Source organism: Ursus americanus, chromosome 1 (genome assembly GCF_024610735.1).
Source record: "Ursus americanus isolate L20-20 chromosome 1, mUrsAme1.1.p, whole genome shotgun sequence".
NCBI lineage: Eukaryota > Metazoa > Chordata > Mammalia > Carnivora > Ursidae > Ursus > Ursus americanus.
The window spans coordinates 64975696-64994757 of NC_142127.1; the positions used below are offsets into that span (position 1 = coordinate 64975696).

The window sequence follows — 19062 nt, forward strand, 5'->3', positions numbered from 1 at the left end:
CTAAAAGAATGCATTTCCTAGAAATATTCTTCTTAAAAAATAAAACTAGTGTCATATGTAAGCAAATTAATACTAATCCCTTAAGGCACTTAATATCCATCCATATTCAGATTTTCCCAGTCCAAAAATATCTTCTAGAACTGTTTTTTTGTTTTGTTTTAATTCAAAGACAGGGGTGCCTGGGTGGCTCGGTCAGTTGAGTGCCTGGTTTTTGGTTTCAGCTCGGGTCATGATCTCATGGGTCATGGGGATCAAGCCCTACGTCCAGCTCCATGCTCAGCATGGAGTCTGCTTGAAGATTCTCTCCCTCTGCCCCTACCCCTACTCACACGTGTTCTCTCTCTCTCTATCTCTCAAAATAGATGAATTAATCTTTTAAAAATAAATAAAATTCAAATACAATCAGATTCATTCATTGCATTTGGGTATTGTATCTATTAGTCTCTTTTCATGTTGAACAGTTCTTTCATTTTTTAAAAATAGCTTTGTCCTTTTAAAGAGCCCAAGAAAGTTGTCTTGAAGAAGGAATCATATCCTGGATTTGTCTGATTGTTTTCTCTTGTTTTGTTTTTTTGTTTTTTTACTTGTTCTGTGCTTTGTGTTTCTAAATTCAATTTCATTAAATTCAGGTTAGATCTTTTTGGCAAGAATACTTCATAGATGACTACTGGGTATTTCATCTTACATAATAATGGAAGGATATAATTATCAGGTTGTTCCACTATCCATGATGCTATGTTTGATCATTTGGTGAAGGTGTTGACTGCTTGACCTCTTCATTGTAAAGATGTACTTTCCCTTTGCAATTAGCAAGTGATCAGTGGGAAAAGATATTTGCTATTGTGCAAATATCCCTCCCTTCTTTAAAAGAATTTATTTTTAGAGTGCACGAGTGGGGGGAGGGGCACAGGAAGAGGGAGAGAGAGGATTTTAAGTAGACTCTCACTGAGTTCACAGTCCAATCTGGGACTTGATTCCACGACCTTGAGATCAAGATCTGAGCCAAAATCAGGAGCCGGACACTCAACCGACTGAGCCACCCAGGTGCCTTGCTAATTGTGCAAATATTCCTAAGTCAGTCATTACACTGGGGGTTACAGAGTGGCACTTTCTAATTGGATTGTTCTTTTTATATTTATTAGCGGACTTGTTTTTTCTTTGAAGTAGAGCTCTCCCTCACCAACTAGAGTAAAAAAAGCAGGGTGAATGTCTAATTCTTGAACATTTACCAATTTTCACTGTATAAGTGATTTGATAGTCCTCTCCTTTGGTGGCAAAAGATTTTTTTTTCCTTTCCCTTTGACTGGTACGATGGATTCTTGAATGTTTATTAATTCAGTATCTTAGAGTCAATTACATATACTCTTTTAACACTTAAATTATTCCAAATCTGCCCATTAAGAGTCCCTTCAAGCTGATTTTGTGTCCTTTTGACTTATCCTTTTATAGTCTTTGAGCACATCACTGTTTTTTCACATGATGATGCCCCAGGCTTATATTGTACTTTCCTCACCCCTGAAAATCAGCCATTTTTCCTCGCTCCTTTTTGTCAGAATAGCATATAGAAACTAATGGCAGGTATTTTAGGTGTACTCATTCTCTACTGGGATGGTATTAATAATTATGGGCTTTATCAGTGCCTGTAGGTAGGATGGATAGAGATATACACACACATATACACACACACCACACATCATTTTTTTAAAAATTGAGTTCAAATATGTATTTCTAACTCAAAATATTTCAGGTTTTTTCCTTTTCTGCTTTGTTTTTATACTTAAAATTGTTTTTCTTATCCTGAAAGTCTGGGTTCTTACGACATTAAAATGTTATTTTATTTTATTTTACAATATATGTAAGACAGCTTTTAAAAGTCAATAGTAAAGCTAACTGTGAAAATACTGATGGAAAGTTAAGATTTTTTTCACGTGTTTTATCTGTATCTTAAAGTCTGTATTCTGACTAAGAATGTTTGATAAGTCTTTTACTAATGGTTTTGTAACATCGTTTTTTTTAATTTGGTTTTTTGCTGTAGTTTGTTTTCATTTTCAGGGTTTACTTGTATTTAATTTTATTTTAAGCTATATAAAACATTTTTTAATGTTTATAGTCAAAATCTAAAGGTGTATTTAGAGAAGTCTTGCTTTCATGTCCTCCCTTCCCCCGTCCCATTCTTTTTTTTTAAATTTTATTTATTTATGTGACAGAGAAACACCCCCATCCCATTCTTATAGACGTTATTGTTGACAGTCATTTTTATTAGTTTGTATATTTCCATTGTTTCCCTTTGCAAAAATACCCAAATACATACATTTATACATACATATATGTAATTTATTTCTATTTTCTAAGATTAAACATAACTTATTTTATTCACTGTTCTGTACCTTGCCTTTTTTTTTTAATTGAAGTATAATTAACATAAAGTATTAGTTTCAGATCCACTACTTTTTTTTTTATGTAGCCCCCCCCCCGACCCAGTGTGGAGCCCAATATGAGACTTGAACTCATGACCCTGATCTCAAGACCTGAACTGAGATCAAGAGTGAGACACTTAACTGATTGAACCACCCAGATGCCCCATTGCAGAACTTATTGACTCAATAATTCATTGCTGACCATGATAAGTGTAGTCATCAGCTGTTACCAATGCAATATTATTATAATAATTTTGACTATATTTTGTATGCTGTATTTTTCACCTCCATGACTTATTTTATAACTGGTAGTTGGTACCTCTTAATTCCCTTTATCCATTTCACCCATTCCCCTACCCAGCTTCCCTCTGGCAACCACTAGTTTGTTCTCTGTATTTAAAAGGGTATTTTTGTTGTTATTTGTTTGTTTCTTTGTTCATTTGTTTTTTTAGATTCCTCATATAAGTGAAATCAAATGGTATTTGTTTTTATTTGACTTATTTCACTTAGTATAGTACCTTCTAGGTCCATCCACATTGTCATAAGTAGTAAGATCTCATTTTTTGTAATGGCTGAATAATTTTCCAGTGTGTGTGTGTGTGTGTGTGTGTGTGTGTGTGTGTGTGTACCACATCTTCATTATCCATTCATCTATCAATGGACACTTGGGTTCCTTGCATCCTTGACTATTACAAATAATGCTGCAATAAACGTAAGGATGTATATATCTTTTTGAATTAGTGTTTTTGTTTTCTTTGGGTAAATACTTAGTAGTGGGATTACTAGATTATATGGTATTTCTATTTTTAATTTTTTGAGGAACCTCCATACTCTTCTACAGTGGTTCCACCAATTTACATTCCCACCGATGGTATACAGGGGTTCCTCTTTCTCCACAACCACCTTGTTATTTCTTGTCTTTTTGATTCAAGTCATTCTGACAGGTATAAGGTAATATGTCATTGTGGTCCTGGTTTGCATTTCCCTGGTGATTAGTGATATTGAGCATCTTTTCATGTGTGTATTGGTAATCTGTATGTCTTCTTTGGAAAAATGTTTAGGTCCTCTGCCCATTGTTTCAATTGGGTTATTTGTATTTTTGATGTTAAATTATAGAACTTCTTTGTATTTTTTGATATTAACCTTTATCAGAAACATCATTTCCAAGTATCTTCTCCCATTTAGTAGATTGCCTTTTCATTTGTTGATGGTTTCCTTTGCTATGCAAAAGCTTTTCATTTTGGTGTAGTCCCAATAGTTTATTCTTGCTCTTATTTCCCTTGCCTGAAGAGACAGAGCTAGAAAAATGTTGCAAAGGCCTGTCTCAAAGCGATTACTAATGCTTGTGTTTTCTTCTAGGAGGTTATGGCTTCAGGTGTCTCATTTAGATCTTTAATCCATTTTGAGTTTATTTCCATGTGTGGTATAAGAAAATAGTCCAGTTTCATTCTTTTGTTCGTAACTGTCCTGTTTTCCCAATACCATTTATTGAAGAGATTGTCTTTTCTCCATTGTGTATTCTTGCCTTCTTTGTTATAGACTAATTGACCATATAATCATGTATTTATTTCTGGGCTCTCTATTCTGTTCCATTGATCTATGTGTCTGTTTTTGTTACAATACTATATTTTGATTACCACAGCTTTGTAGTATATCTTGAAATCTGGGATTGTGATACCTTCAGTTTTGTTCTTTCTCAAGATTGCTTTGGGTATTCAGGGTCTTTTGTGGTTCCATACAAATGTTAGTGTTATTTGTACTAGTTCTGTAAAAAATATTGGTATTTTGATGAACATCGCGTTGACTATAGATTGCTTTGGGTATTTTGAATATTTTAACAATATTATTTCTTCCGATCTGTGAGTGTCGATTATTGTTCAATTTGTGTCATCTCTAATTTCTTTCATTAATGTGTTATAGTTTTCAAAGTACTGGTCTTTTCACCTCCTTGGTTAAGTTATTCCTAGGTATTTTATTCTTTTTGGTGCAGTTGCAAATGGGATTATTTTCTTAATTTCTCTTTCTGCTACTTCATAATTAGTGTATAGGAATGCGACAAAATTCTCTATATTAATTTTGTATCCTGTGACTTTACATTAGTTCTAATCGTTTTTTGGTCATCTTTAGAATTTTCTATGTATAATGTCATGTCATCTGCAAATAATAACTGTTCTACTTATTCATGATCAATATGGATTCTTTTCATTTCTTTTTCTTGTCTGATTGCTAGAACTATAACTTCCAGTACTAAGTTGAATGAAAGTGGTGAGAGTGGGCATTCATATTTTGTTTCTGATCTTAGAGGAAATGCTTTCAGTTTTTCCCCATTGTGTATGATGTTAGCTGTGGGGTTTTCATATATGACCTTTATTATATTGAGGTATGTTCTCTCTAAACCCACTTTATTGAAGGTTTTTGCCATGAATGGATGTTGTATTTTATCAAAATTTTTTTGCCTCTATTTAGATGATCATATGGTTTTTATCCTTTCTCTTATTAATGTGACGTAGCACATTGCTTTGTGAATATGAACCATTTTTGCATCCCTAGAATAAATGTAATTTGATTATGGTGAATGATTTTTTTAATGTATTGTTGAATTTAGTTTGCTAGCATTTTGTTGGGGATTTTTGCAGCTACGTTCATCAGAGATATCACACTGTAGTATTCTTTTTTCATATTTGCTTTGTCTGGTCTTGGTAGTAGAGCAACGCTGGACTTGTAGCATGAATTTGGAAGTTTTTCTTCCTCTATTTTTGGAATAGTTTGAGAAGAGAAGCTGTTAACTCTTTGGTGGAATTCACCTGTGAAGCCACCTGGTGCTGGATTTTTGTTTGTGTGGAGGTTTTGTTTTTGTTTTTTACCAATTCAGTTTCATTTCTTGTATTCTGTTCAAATTTCCTGTTTCTTCCTATTTCAGTTTTGGAAGATAAGCTGTTTCCAGGAATTCATCCATTTCTTTCAGGTTGTCCAAGTTGTTGGCAATTAATTCTCTATGGTATTCTCTTACAATCCTTTATTTCTGTGGTGCTGGTTGTTACCTCTCCTTCATTTCTGATTTTATTTATTTGAGCTCTCCTTCTTTTTTCTTGATGAGTCAGGCTAAAGGTTTATCAGTTTTATCTTTTGAAAGAGTCAGCTTCTGGTTTCATTGATCTTTTCTATTTTTTTTTTTTTTTAGTCTTGTTTCATTTATTTCTTTTTTTAAAAATTATTTATTTATTTATTTATTTATTTTATTTATTTATTTTAGAGAGAGAGCATGCATGTGTTGGGGGGGGGCAAAGGGAGAGACTCTCAAGCAGACTCCCCACTGAGCATGGAGCCTGTCACTGTGGGGCTCGATCTCACAACCCGTGAGATCATGACCTGAGCTGAAATCACAAGTCAACACTTAACCAACTGAGCCACCCAGGCACCCCACTTTCATTTATTTCTGTTCTAATATTATTTCCTTCCTTCTACTAGCTTTGGGCTTTGTTTGTTTATTTGTTTGTTTTTCTAGCTCTGTAAGGTATAAGATTAGGTTGTTTATTTGAGCTTTTTCTTTTTTCTTGAGATAGCTTGCGTTGCATCTTGGTTTTTTTTTTCATTTAACAATGTATCTTGGAGATCATTCCAAATCAGTACATAGAGAGCTTCCTCACTCTTTTTTATGGCTGCATAGTATTATGTGAATATTTAACAGATTATTCAGCTAATGCCCTAATATGGTTATTTTTGTTGTTCTGGTCTTTGTTATTATAAATAATGCCTCAGTGAATAACTTTGGAAATATGTTTTTTTTTTTTACTGGTGGAGATATATATTCAGGATGGATCCTTGAAATAGGAACTCTGAGTCACAGGGTAAATACATTTAAAATTTTGTTAGATATAACCAAACTCTTATCGATAAGGATTGTACCATTTTGCACTTCCATTAATCATATATGAGTTTGCTTCTTTCGCAATAAGCAATGTGAGTTCTTTAGAAGGTTTCATATCCCTTTGTTCCTTCCAAGTTTCTCTTTCAGTTTTTTAGTTTAGTCTTTTATGTTAGTGGCTTTTCTCAGATGTCTTCTGATCCTTGACTGACTGCCTGTTTATACTAAAAATAAGAGACATTAAATAGCTAGTTGGGTATGGTTTATTTATTGAAGGCTTCCTTAAATGGTTATGAGGACTGCTTCTTTGGGGAGCCAGGCCAGATATCAGGTCTTTTCTTTGGGCTGGTCCTATTCCCAAGAGAAGAATATTTCAGTTTCCTTCTAAAAGGATAATCCTGGCTACTAGCATTTTGGAGACCCAGTGAGGCTGGGAGATCTTTTTATTAAGTATGGGTGATCAGTGTTTTGGTGGGGAGAGAAGGAAGAATAATATTTTAGAAGAGAGTCTGTACAACCTTAGACTTAAATCGTTAGCCTGTTTTGTATAGAAAATTGAAACCAGAAGGCAGCATGGCTTCTCTCTACCTCCAGTCCTTTAACAGAATTGGGGATATAGTTTTGTTCATCTCCTTGACAATATATATTGGCTAATGGGTGAATTTAGACCATTGTATTTATTGGGATTACTGATCTATTTGGACATATTGCTATCATCTTAATCTTATTTTGTGCTTTTTGTTTTGTTTGTGTGTGTGTGTGTGTTTCCCCGATTTAATGCTTTCTGTTTGAAAAAATAAAATTTATTTTCCCTTTTTCAGTTTCCCTTAGTTTGGAAGCAGTGGGTTTTGTTTCTGTTTTTTGTTTGTTTGCTGTTCTTGGTCTTTGTTGTTTTTTATTTTTAATGCTTACTCTTTAATGTTTAGAATATATTCTTTTTTTTAAACACTCAGAGTGTCATTTTAATTTTAGTTTCTTTTTATTTAAATTCAATTAATTAACATACAGTGTATTATTAATTTCAGAGATAGAGTTCAGGGATTCATCAGTCTTATATAATACCCAGTGCTCGTTTTATCATGTGCCCTCCTTAATGTCCATCAGCCAGCTACCTCACCTCTCCACTTTGCTCCCCTCCAGCAACCCACAGTTTGTTTCCTATGATTAAGAATCTCTTATGATTTGTCTCCCTCTCTGATTTTGTTGTTTTATTTTTTCCTCCCTTCCTATATGATCCTCTCTGTTTTGTTTCTTAAATTCCACATATGAGTGAGATCATCTGATCATTGTCTTTCTCTGATTAACTTATTTCACTTAGCATAATACCCTCTAGTTCCATCCATATCATTGCAAATGGCAAGATTTCTTTTTTTGATGGCTGAGTAGTATTCCACTGTATATATGTGTGTGTGTGTATATATATATAATCAATGGACATCTGGGCTCTTTCCATAGTTTGGCTGTTGTGGACATTGCTGCTATAAATATTGAGGTGCAGGTGCTCCTTCGGATCACTACCTTTGATCTTTGGGATAAATCCCTAGTAGTGCAATTGCTGGGTCATAGGATAAAGGGTTCCTCTTTCTCCTCATCCTTGCCAACATCTGTCATCTTCTGACTTGTTAATTTTAGCCATTTTTTTTTTTAAGATTTATTTATTTATTTATTTGACAGAGACAGCCAGCGAGAGAGGGAACACAAGCAGGGGGAGTGGGAGAGGAAGAAGCAGGCTCCCAGCAGAGGAGCCTGATGTGGGGCTCAATCCCATAACGCTGGGATCACACCCTAAGCCGAAGGCAGACGCTTAACGACTGTGCCACCCAGGCGCCCCTAATTTTAGCCATTCTGACCAGTGTGAGGTGGTATCTCATTGTGGTTTTGATTTTATTTCCCTGATGCTGAGTGATGTTGAGCATTTTTTCATGTGTCTGCTGGCCATTTGTATGTCTTCTATAGAAAAATGTCTGTTCACGTCTTCTGCCCATTTTGTGATTGGATTATTTGTTCTTTGGGTGTTGAGTTTGACAAGTTCTTTATAGATTTTGGATACTAGCCCCTTCATCTTATCAGATATTTGCAAATGTCACCCATTCTGTTGGTTGTCTTTTGGTTTTGTCGACTGTTCCCCTTTGCTGTGCAAAAGATTTTTATCTTGATGAAGTCCCAATAGTTCATTTTTGCCTTTGTTTCCCTTGCCTTTGGAGACATGTCTAACAAGAAGTTGCTGTGGCTGAAGTCACAGAGGTTGCTGCCTGTGTTTTTCTCTAGGATTTTGATGGATTCCTGTCTCACATTTAGATCTTTCATCCATTTGAGTCTGTTTTTCTGTATGGTGTAAGAAAATGGTCCAGTTTCATTCTTCTGCATGGGTGGTCCAATTTTCCCAACACCATTTGTTAAAGAGATTGTCTTTTTTCCATTGGATATTCTTTCCTGCTTTGTCAAAGATTAGTTCACCATAGAGTTGAGGGTCCATTTCTGGGTTCTCTATTCTGTTCCATTGACCTATGTGTCCGTTTTTGTGGCAGTACCATACTATCTCGATGATTACAGCTTTGTAATACAGCTTGATGTCCAGAATTGTGATGCCACTAGTTTTGGTTTTCTTTTTCAACATTTCTTTGGCTGTTTGGGGTCTTTTCTGGTTTCATACAAATTTTAGGGTTATTTGTCCCACCTCTGTGAAAAAAGTTGATGATATTTTGAAAGGGATTATATTGAATGTATAGATTGCTCTAGGTAGCATGGGCATTTTAACAATATTTGTTCTTCCAATCCATGAGCATGGAACGTTTTTCCATTTCTTTGTGTCTTCCTCAGTTTCTTTCATGAGTGTTCTATAGTTTTCTCAGTACAGATCTTTTGCATCATTGGTTAGGTTTATTCCTAGGTATCTTATGGTTTTTGGCACAATTGTAAATGGGATTGACTCCTTAATTTCTCTTTCTTCTGTCTCATTGTTAGTGTATAGAAATGCAACTGATTTCTGTGCATTGATTTTATATCCTGCCATGTTACTGAATTTCTGTATGAGTTCTAGCAATTTTGGGATAGAGTCTTTTGGGTTTTTCACATAGAGTATCATGTCATCTGTGAAGAATGAGAGTTTGACTTCTTCTTTGCTGATTTGGATGCCTTTTATTTCTTTTTGTTGTCTGATTGCTGAGGCTAGGACTTCCTGTACTATGGTGAAGAACAGTGGTGATAGTGGACATCCCTGCCATGTTCCTGACCTTAAGGGAAAAGCTCTCAGTTTTTCCCCATTGAGAATGATATTCACTGTGGGCATTTCTTAGATGGCTTTTATGATATTGAGGTATGTTCCCTCTATCCCCACACAGTGAAGAGTTTTAATCAAGAAAGAATGCTGTACTTTGTCAAATGCTTTTTCTGCATCTATTGAGAAGATCATATGGTTCTTGTCCTTTTATGAATGTAGCGTATTTTATATTTGATTTGCAGATGTTGAACCACCCTTTCAGCCCAGGAATAAATCCCACTTGGTTGTGGTGAATAATCCTTTTAATGTACCATTGGATCCTATTGGCTAGTATCTTGGTGACAATATTTGCATCCATGTTCATCAGGGATATTGGTCTGTAATTCTTTTTGGTGGTGTCTTTGGTTTTGGTGATGCTGGCCTCATAGAGCGTTTGGAAATTTTCCTTCCATTTCTATTTTTTTCTGAAAAATCTCCAGAAGAGTAGGTATTAATTCTTCTTTAAATGTTTGGTAGAATTCCTCTGGGAAGCTATCCATCCCTGGACTCTTGTTTGTTATAGATTTTTGATTATTGCTTCAATTTCCTTGCTGGTCATGTGTCTGTTAAGGTTTTCCATTTCTTCCTGTTTCAGTTTTGTAGTTTATACATCTCAATGAATACATCCATTTCTTCCAGATTGCCTAATTTGTTGCCATATAGTTGCTCATAATATGTTCTTATAATTGTATTTCTTCAGTGTTGATTGTGATCTCTCATCTTTCATGATTTTATTTATTTGGGTCCTTTCTCTTTTCTTTTTGATAAATCTGACTAGGGGTTTATCAATCTTATAATTCTTTCAAAGAACTAGCTCTTAGTTTTATTGATCTGGTCTACTATTCTTTTGGTTTCTGTTTCATTGATTTCTGCTCTAACTTTATTATTTCTCTTCTGCTGGGTTTAGGCTTCATTTGCTATTCTTTCTCCAGCTCTTTTAGGTGTAAGGAGAGCTTGTGTATTTGAGACTTTTCTATTTCTTGAAAAAGCCTTGTATTGCTATGTAGTTGCCTCTGAGGACCGCCTTTCCTGCATCCCAAAGGTTTTGAACAGTTGTGTTTTCATTTTCATTTGTTTCCATGAATTTTGTAAATTCTTTAATTTCCTGATTGACCCATTCATTGTTTAGTAGGATGCTCTTTAGCCTCCATGTATTTGAGTTCCTTCCAAATTTCCTCTTGTGATTGAGTTCATGTTTCAAAGATTGTGGTCTGAAAATATGCATGGAATAATCCCAATATGGTTGAGACCTAATTTGTGACCCAGGATGTGATCTGGAGAATGTTCCATGTGCACTAGAAAAGAATGTATATTCTGGCTTTGGGATAGAATGCTCTGTATATATCTGTGAAGTCCATTTGGTCCAGTGTGTCATTCAAGGCCCTTGCTTCCTTGTTGATCTTTTGCTTAGATGATCGTCCATTGCTGTGAGTAAGGTGTTAAAGTCACCTACTATTATTGTATTATTATCAATGTGTTTCTTTAATTGTTATTATTTGTTTTATATAATTGGCTGCTCCCAAGTTAGGAGCATAAATATTTATAATTGTTAGATCTTCTTGTTGGATAGACCCCTTTCAGTATGATATAGTTTTCCTTTTCTTCCCTTACTACAGTGTTTGGTTTAAAATCTACTTTGTCTGATGTAAGGATTGCTACCCCAGCTTTCTTTTGATGTCCATTAGCATAATGAATGGTTTTCCACCCCCTCACTTTCAATCTGGAGGTGCCTTTGGGCCTAAAATGAGTCTCTTATAGACAGTGTATTTATAGGTCTTGCTTTTTTATCCAGTCTGGTACCCTTTGTCTTTTGACTGGGGGCATTTAGCCCATTTATATTCAGAGTAACTATTGAAAGATATGAATTTAGTGCCATTGTATTCCCTGTAAACTCACTGTTTCTGTTTCTGTATATTGTCTCTCTTCCTTTCTGGTCTGTGTTACTTTTGGACTCTCTCTTCACTTAAAGGATCCCTTTTAATATTTTTTGAAGGGCTGGTTTAGTGATCACAAAGTCTTTTAGTTCCTGTTTGTCCTGGAAGCTTTTTAGCTCTTCCATTTTGAATGACAGCCTGGCTGGATAAAGTTTCTTGGCTGCATATTTTTCTTAATTAATACCCTGAATATATCATGCTAGTCCTTTCTGGCCTGCCAGGTCTCTGTAGCTAGGTCTGCTGCCAGTCTAATGTTTCTACCCTTGTGGGTTAAGGACTTCTTGTCCCAAGCTGCTTTCAGGATTTTCTCTTTGTCTCTGAGATTTGCAAGTTTCACTATTATATGTTGAGGTGTTGACCTATTGTTGTTGATTTTAAAGGGGGTTCTCTGTGCCTCCTGGACTTGAATGCCTGTTTCCTTCCCCAAATAAGGGAAGTTCTCCACTGTAATTTGCTCCAATATACCTTCTGCCCCCCTCTCCTCTTCTTCCTGGATCCCAATTATTTTAATATTGTTACACTTACAGTATCACTTATCTCTCAAATTCTCCCCTCTTGATCCAGTAGTTGTTTTTTCTCTTTTTCTCAGCTTCTTTATTCTCCATCATTTTGTCTTCTATATTGCTGTTTCTCTCTTCTGCCTTATTTATCCTAGCAGAGCTCCATTTTTTATTGTATCTCATTTATAGCCTTTTTGATTTCAATTTGATTAGATTTTAGTTCTTTTATTTCTCCAGAAAGGGATTCTCTAGTGTCCTCTATGCTTTTTTCAACCCCAGCTAGTATCTTTATAATCATTATTCTGAACTCTAGTTCTGACATCTTACTAATGTTCATATTGATTAGGTCCCTGGCAGTCAGTACTGCTCTTGTTCTCTTTTTTGAGGTGAGTTTTTCCATCTTGTCATTCTGTCCAGAGTAGAACAGATGAACAGTGAACAAAATACTAAAATGGCAACAGTGACCCCAAAGAAATATACACTAAACAAATCAGAAGAGACCTGAAACCAAAAAAAAAAAAAAAGAGAGAAAGAGAGAGAGAGAGAGAAAGAGAGAATATAACCAGACAGGTGAACAGAACGGAGCGATACACTGGATCCTGTGTGTATTTTGGTCATTTTGTTAGAAAACTATATCCCAAAATTGTAAAGAAAGAAAAACTTATATGTTTACAAAAATAAAATTAAATACAATGAATGGATAGAGTGTAACTGTAAAGATGAAAATTTAAAAAGACTTAAAAAAAGTTGATAAAATAAGAAATTGGTTGAAAAGGAAAGAGAAAAAAAATTAAATTGAAAGGCTAAAGAATCATAAGAAAACAACCATGAATTCTATATCCTATTTTCCCCTAGTGCTGGAGTTTTGTAGTTCTGTGTGATTGGTAAACTTGGTCTTAGTTGGATATTCTTGTTAATCTTCTGTAGGAGGGGTGCTGATGCTCAGGTCTCTGCCCCAGGTGGAATTGCACTGCCCTTGTCAGGCGGCCAGTCTAAGTGGCTCTGGATTGCTCTATGTGGGTTTTTTTCCCTGAAGGCTTTCCGTGCCTCTTTAAAGCATGAGAATGAAAATAGTAGCCTCCCAATCTCCAGCCCCAGAGCTGAAAGCTCATGCCCCCCACTCCTCAGTGTGCCCTCAGAGCAAAGCAGTCAATCACTCCTGTCTCCCTGGTCTCTGTCCACACTCTGTGCTCACCCAGTCTGTGACTGACCATTTCTATCTCAGGCATGCAATCCCGCTTTGAGTATCCAAAGGCTGCAGACTCCTGAGGCGCACAACCTCACCATTCCTCCCAGAGGAGGGAGGGGAAGTCTCACTGTGGTCTTGCTGCTTGCTTGGCCCCTGCTTGGACAGTGCAGTTGCCCAACTGTTCTGTGGTTTGTGCTTTATGGCAACACTGAGCTGAAAGCCCACTTCTGGGCTCAGTGATTGCAGCCAGCTTCCCCCCTCTGATGCCTGGGAAATCTGCCACACTCAGGCATTCCCATTCTTTCTCTGACTCCCAGGATCCTGAGACCACACTGTCCCACCTAGGATTCCACCCTGTTTCACCACCAGGCAGGGACGTCCCTCACTGGAGCAGACTTCTAGAAGTTCTGATTTTGCACTCCACTGCTGTATCACTTTCCAGTAGCTGGCTTATGAAAGCTCCCTCCTCCACAGTTTATCTTCCAATATATCACCTTGGATTCACTTCTCTGCACCTCCTACCTTGCAGAAAGTAATCACTTTTCTATTTGTAGAATTACAGCAGTTCTTTTCTTAGATCCCTGGTTGAGTTCACATGTGTTCAGAATGATTTGATAGCTATCTAACTGAATTCCTTGGACCAGACAAAATTAAGGTCTCCTACTCCACCATCTTGGAAAGTCCTCCTAAAATATATTCTTGACTGTAATTTTTTTTAACAAAATTAGTCAGCATCTCTCTTCCCCCTGAATAAGACAAATTTAACTTTACCCATGGAGCTCCCAAGGCAATTTCTTGTTAAAATTACCTAGAATTTGTTTCAGTATTTTAACAGAAAATGTAGAAATGTTATGTCAATTGTTAACCAAGATCGTACCAGTTTCTGTGTTTACCATTGATTCTCACAACTGTCTTTTTCTCTCTGAATTTTTTCTCAATTTTTTGTTTTTTTTTTTCTTGGAATTTGATTATCTTGATTCAAATTTGAATCTGCAAAAATAGACAACAATAGCAAGTATAGAAGGAGTGGTAAGGCCAAGTAATAGTTATATAGTTTCAGTAAATAAGATAGTATATTAATAACATGGGATTAAGCAGATATCAGTGGAATGAAATTGGTGACTCAAATTTAACCTGTAAGAATGAAAAAGCAAGTGCTATAAATCATTGGTCAAGTAATGAATTATTCAGAACCATATTCAGGCATTACATTATTTATTTGGACCAAAACAAAAAAGAACTTAGAATCCTATCTCATACTATGTTTCAAAGTAAGTTGGAGGTGTATTAAATACATATATATATATATAATACATATATATAATACATATATATATATATAATGTCAAACTAGAGCTAAACTAGTAGAAAATAAAAATGCCTATCAAACTTCTCAGAGCATTTTTTAAGTATAGGAGTTATTGGTTGAAATGGATAGGTAATATATAATTGTACCTTTAAAATCAAAGGATATATGAATGTGAAAATGTTTTGAAAAACATAAAGCTTTAGAGATTCAGATTATTTATGGGTTGTAGGTAGTGTATATAGTGGTTATAGATAAAACTTTGAAAGCAAATATTACAGTTACCTGTTCTGCAAAATCAGAGTGCCATCCCCATTAACTAACATACAGTGCAAAATCTGTTCAATAAATGTTCACTGAATACATTTTGAATGAGTCTGTCTGATGCAGTTTCCTCATCGGTAAGGTGACTATGTATTGTCATTTTCCTAGAACAGTCATGATTTACACCTGTCCTCCTAGCATAATTATTAATAACACCTTTATTCTCAGAAATGTACCAATTTTATCAGTAAATCTCATGGTCATCTTATTTATAAAATCTGGAAAATGCCAGTCTTGTAGAGATGATTTAAACATACAAATAATCCATGTAAAGAGTTATATATACAGTACTTAGCACATGTAGTAGGTGTTCGGTAATGGTAGCTACCATAAGGAAGAGCTTAGATTGCTTGTATAAATATTGATATTTTTCTTTCAGTTTTTAAAATTGAACCTATTATCTGACAATGTTTAGTATCATTTGATATCTGAATTATCTTTTTTTCTTAGGCAAAGAAGTTAATACTGACATGGTAAGCTATAATATGTATGAACAAAAAAATTACCAATATTGATGGTTATTACTATGTTTTCTATGTACCTCAAATGCTTTATGAATAACTACTGATTTCGGTGGTGATAGTTACAAAAATTTTGCTTTTAGAATTCTGTTAATGGTGTTTTCTCAAGTATAAAAATGGTCTCTATAACACAGGTCCAATGTCTAGAATAAATACGTTTTGCTTTAGCTCTATGCTTGAATTAGCCCCCATGAATATATTATTCTGAAAATAGACTTATTCTGAATTTGGCTTTATGGTCCAAATTTTATTCATTTAAGAATTTATCGTTTGAAATGGATCGGGTATTTGCCTTTGACTTATGAAATTTCGCTAAATAAATTAATATACAAATGAAAGATATTTTAATGACTTTAGAACAAACATTAAAAGCACTGTGCATAAAAGTTATGTTAATTTATAATATCTACTTTTTATATAAAAATGTCTGAGAACAAGAGAGTGTTTTTAGGAACTAATATAACAAGGTTAAAGGTAATAGTTGTAGCCTTATATCAGCACTGGTTGCAGTGTCTTTATCATTTTTTGTTTTGGCTTCGTCATATCACAAGTCTTGATTCACAGTATTATTACACTCATCTGAATACTCCTGACAGTGGACCTGGGCTGGCCAGTCTGAATTTAAGCCAGCAGCTCCATACCAAACTATATTTTCCTAAATTGTACTGTCGTAAGAATTTGGAATGTATGCAGAGATGACCAAACAAAGTTTACTCCAAGGTTTGTGTTTGTTCTCTCTCCCCGTCTCTCTCAATCTCTCTCTTAATCTTTCTCCATTAACACCCAAACTAATACATTGATGATCTTCTAGTTTGTGTAAACATGTCATATATAAGATCTGAGTTTGTATTTTTTTTTAAAGATTTTATTTATTTGTTTGACAGAGATAGAGAACAGCCAGTGAGAGAGGGAGCACAAGCAGGGGGAGTGGGAGAGGAAGAAGCAGGCTCATAGTGGAGGAGCCTGATGTGGGGCTCGATCCCATAATGCCGGGATCACGCCCTGAGCCGAAGGCAGACGCTTAACGACTGAGCCACCCAGGCGCCCCCTGAGTTTGTATTTTTAATTGATTTTTTTAAAACCTGGAAATATTCAAACCACACAGTCACAGAACAATTTGAAAATCCCCTTTGATTTTTAACAGGTAGTAGTTTGACCTATTCTGATACTATGTACATAACAATGAAATTCCTGTTCTTTAAAATTCACTTATTTACTACTTAAAATAGTTTTCTATGCTTAATTAATATGCATTAGTAGTATGGATTAATATGTCTTAGTAGTCTGTATTTATGAGTATCTTGTTTTATTCAATTGTAACAATTGAAGCATAATCAATTTTCCTTTACTGTTAATCAGTATTTAAGTTAATCAGTATTGAAATCAGAAACTAAATTGCTAATATGGTAGCATAAGTTTTCAGTGAAAACAAAGACACAGCTTTTGTTTTGGGGGTGTAAAATGGTGATATGTAACATATGTAACTTTTTAAAAGGTATTTATAAACACTATTTTGTAACTTTTTTTCACTAAAGATTGGAGGTAATCTGATATAAACTATACATACATTGATCTCTTTCCTCTTTAAGCACTGTTCACATCTCAAGCAAAGGAAGGCAGAATTCATTCCATGGATTTAAGTCAAGCTTCTAATATACCTTTTCTAAATGAAGTCTCCTATGTATTATTCTACATGGAGTTACATATTGATGCAAATTTTTATTTGAATTTTTGAAAAACAATGAGCAGGAAGAAGAATTTTACTTCATCTGAAGAAATATTGCATATTAGAAGGTGGAAGGAAAGCACACTATTTAGACTTAATCATTAATGCTCTCAGAACTTACCAGATGGATAGCTACATCATGCTTGTAGGAATTACATTCAATACAGTTTTTTAAATGAAATTTTATAGAACAAAGCTGAGCTTTGCTAGTCTTAACATACCATTTTATTAAAATCCACTTGAACATAGGACTCTATGTATTTGTTACTAGTTTTGGAGGAAATATAACAGTTTTTAAGATTGATCTATGAGATACATGCTGTAAGATTATTGAATTACAAAAGAAGTTTAGAGAATTTATTGATTTCTTACATCCTAAAAATTTCAAACCACAGCTGTAACTCATTACTTGATTGTTAGATGAAGTGCAGTGGCTATTCAAGTGCTGTGTAATGTAAAACCCTATGCCAGTATCTCATGATTCTAACCATACTTATATATACTAGAAAAAGAGTCAAGAGTTTAATATAGAAATTTGACTAAATTTGTACAATATGGATTTTTAAAATTCAGTAGTTTTTCATTGTTAGAAACTCATCCTGTAATTCCTTTAAGGGCTGCTTTTTTTTTAAGGCATTAAACTGTCATCCCTACCATCTTTAATGAATTACAAGTCAATTTGTCTCTAGGTTACTATTTTGTCATATTTTTCCCTGAAGTAATGGAATTAACTGCTGTAGCAAGTGTTTTAAAATCTCAGTTTTCTAAGGGAGGCTCTATTTTCCTTTCTACTCCTAGTTTTTCTTTTTTATCTACCTCAACTGTTTCTTTTAATAATACAAATTGGTTGATCCATCATTCCTTATGAACACAAAACAATGCAAAATAAATATGTAATTACTAGAATGTAGGTATATATATGTATATAAACAATTAAATATAATCTTGTATGGGAAAGGAATTTAAAAATCCTTTAAGGTGTGCATTGTACTTTTGTACTTGATAAGCACAGCATGTGCTTCCATGCAATTCCAAGTAATAAACCCCTTTCTGGATAATTAAATATGATAAAGATTAAGATAGCTTGGATAAATCATTATATGTAGTAATTAAATTTATGAAGACTGCGAGCCTTATGAAATCTATATAAACAATTCACAAATTTCATTATCATATGATTTGGATTACTGACTATATACTTTGACTTATTTTATAAATCAGAAAATCCCATGATTATCCTTCTAGGTAACATAATTTTACCACATTATAGGCAGAGTTAAACTTTATTAGATTTCACAGTAAAACTGATGTTTTTCTTTATTCTTTTGATGTAAAATTTTGCTTCCCGTGTTTCTTTTCAAAGCTTAAGAAGCAAACTAATAGAGTTTTCATTGATCATAACATGTTTCCAGAAGGACCAGAAAAGCTGTTGTAACTAAATGACCTGAGGACACTTTACTGCAAAGCTGTAGAGTATTTTATTTGAATTTGTACCTGAGCTAATAAGGAAAAGGAACTATTGGGGGAAGATGTGAATGCTTTATATAATTTTAATTAAAATATGTATGTTTTATGTTTTTCCTCGGATGGTATATCTTAAAATATAGACATAGTTTCAAGGACTCTACGTATTTTTAAATATTAGTGAACCTCTTTTTCTAAAGCTAATTTAACAAATGTCTTTATTTTAGGAAAAGAAAAGAAAGAGACTGGAACGCTTTGGACTGCTTTGATATTCTACCTTAATGTTTCCTCTCCAAGTTTTATATATTAAAGTAAATATAATGGCCAAATTAAAATATTTCAGTGTTCTTTCTTATCACTAATATATTAATATTTTCATTGACATTGATTTTGTAATTGTCTCATAATGTATTTATAAAATTTAAAAAGTAGCTATCCAGGTTTATTAAATTACTAAAATGGAGTTCTTCTACTTAGGATATTTTAAGTTGATTGTGGTATATTTTGTTTTAAAAACAAGCAAACAAAAAAAGTGTAAACTATATAGTTATGTTTAT

At 34.3% G+C, this 19062-nt stretch overlaps 1 long non-coding RNA gene across 1 annotated transcript in view; it reads left to right on the forward strand.

The window, feature by feature from the left end:
• Window positions 1-18826, forward strand: part of LOC148110782 (uncharacterized) — a 47326-nt gene extending 28500 nt beyond the window's left edge. Inside the window, exons 4-5 of the long non-coding RNA XR_015726019.1 lie at window positions 15245-15267; window positions 18733-18826. This is a non-coding gene — a long non-coding RNA (uncharacterized LOC148110782). The remainder of the gene's footprint in view (window positions 1-15244; window positions 15268-18732) is intronic.
• The last annotated feature ends 236 nt before the right edge of the window (window positions 18827-19062 follow it).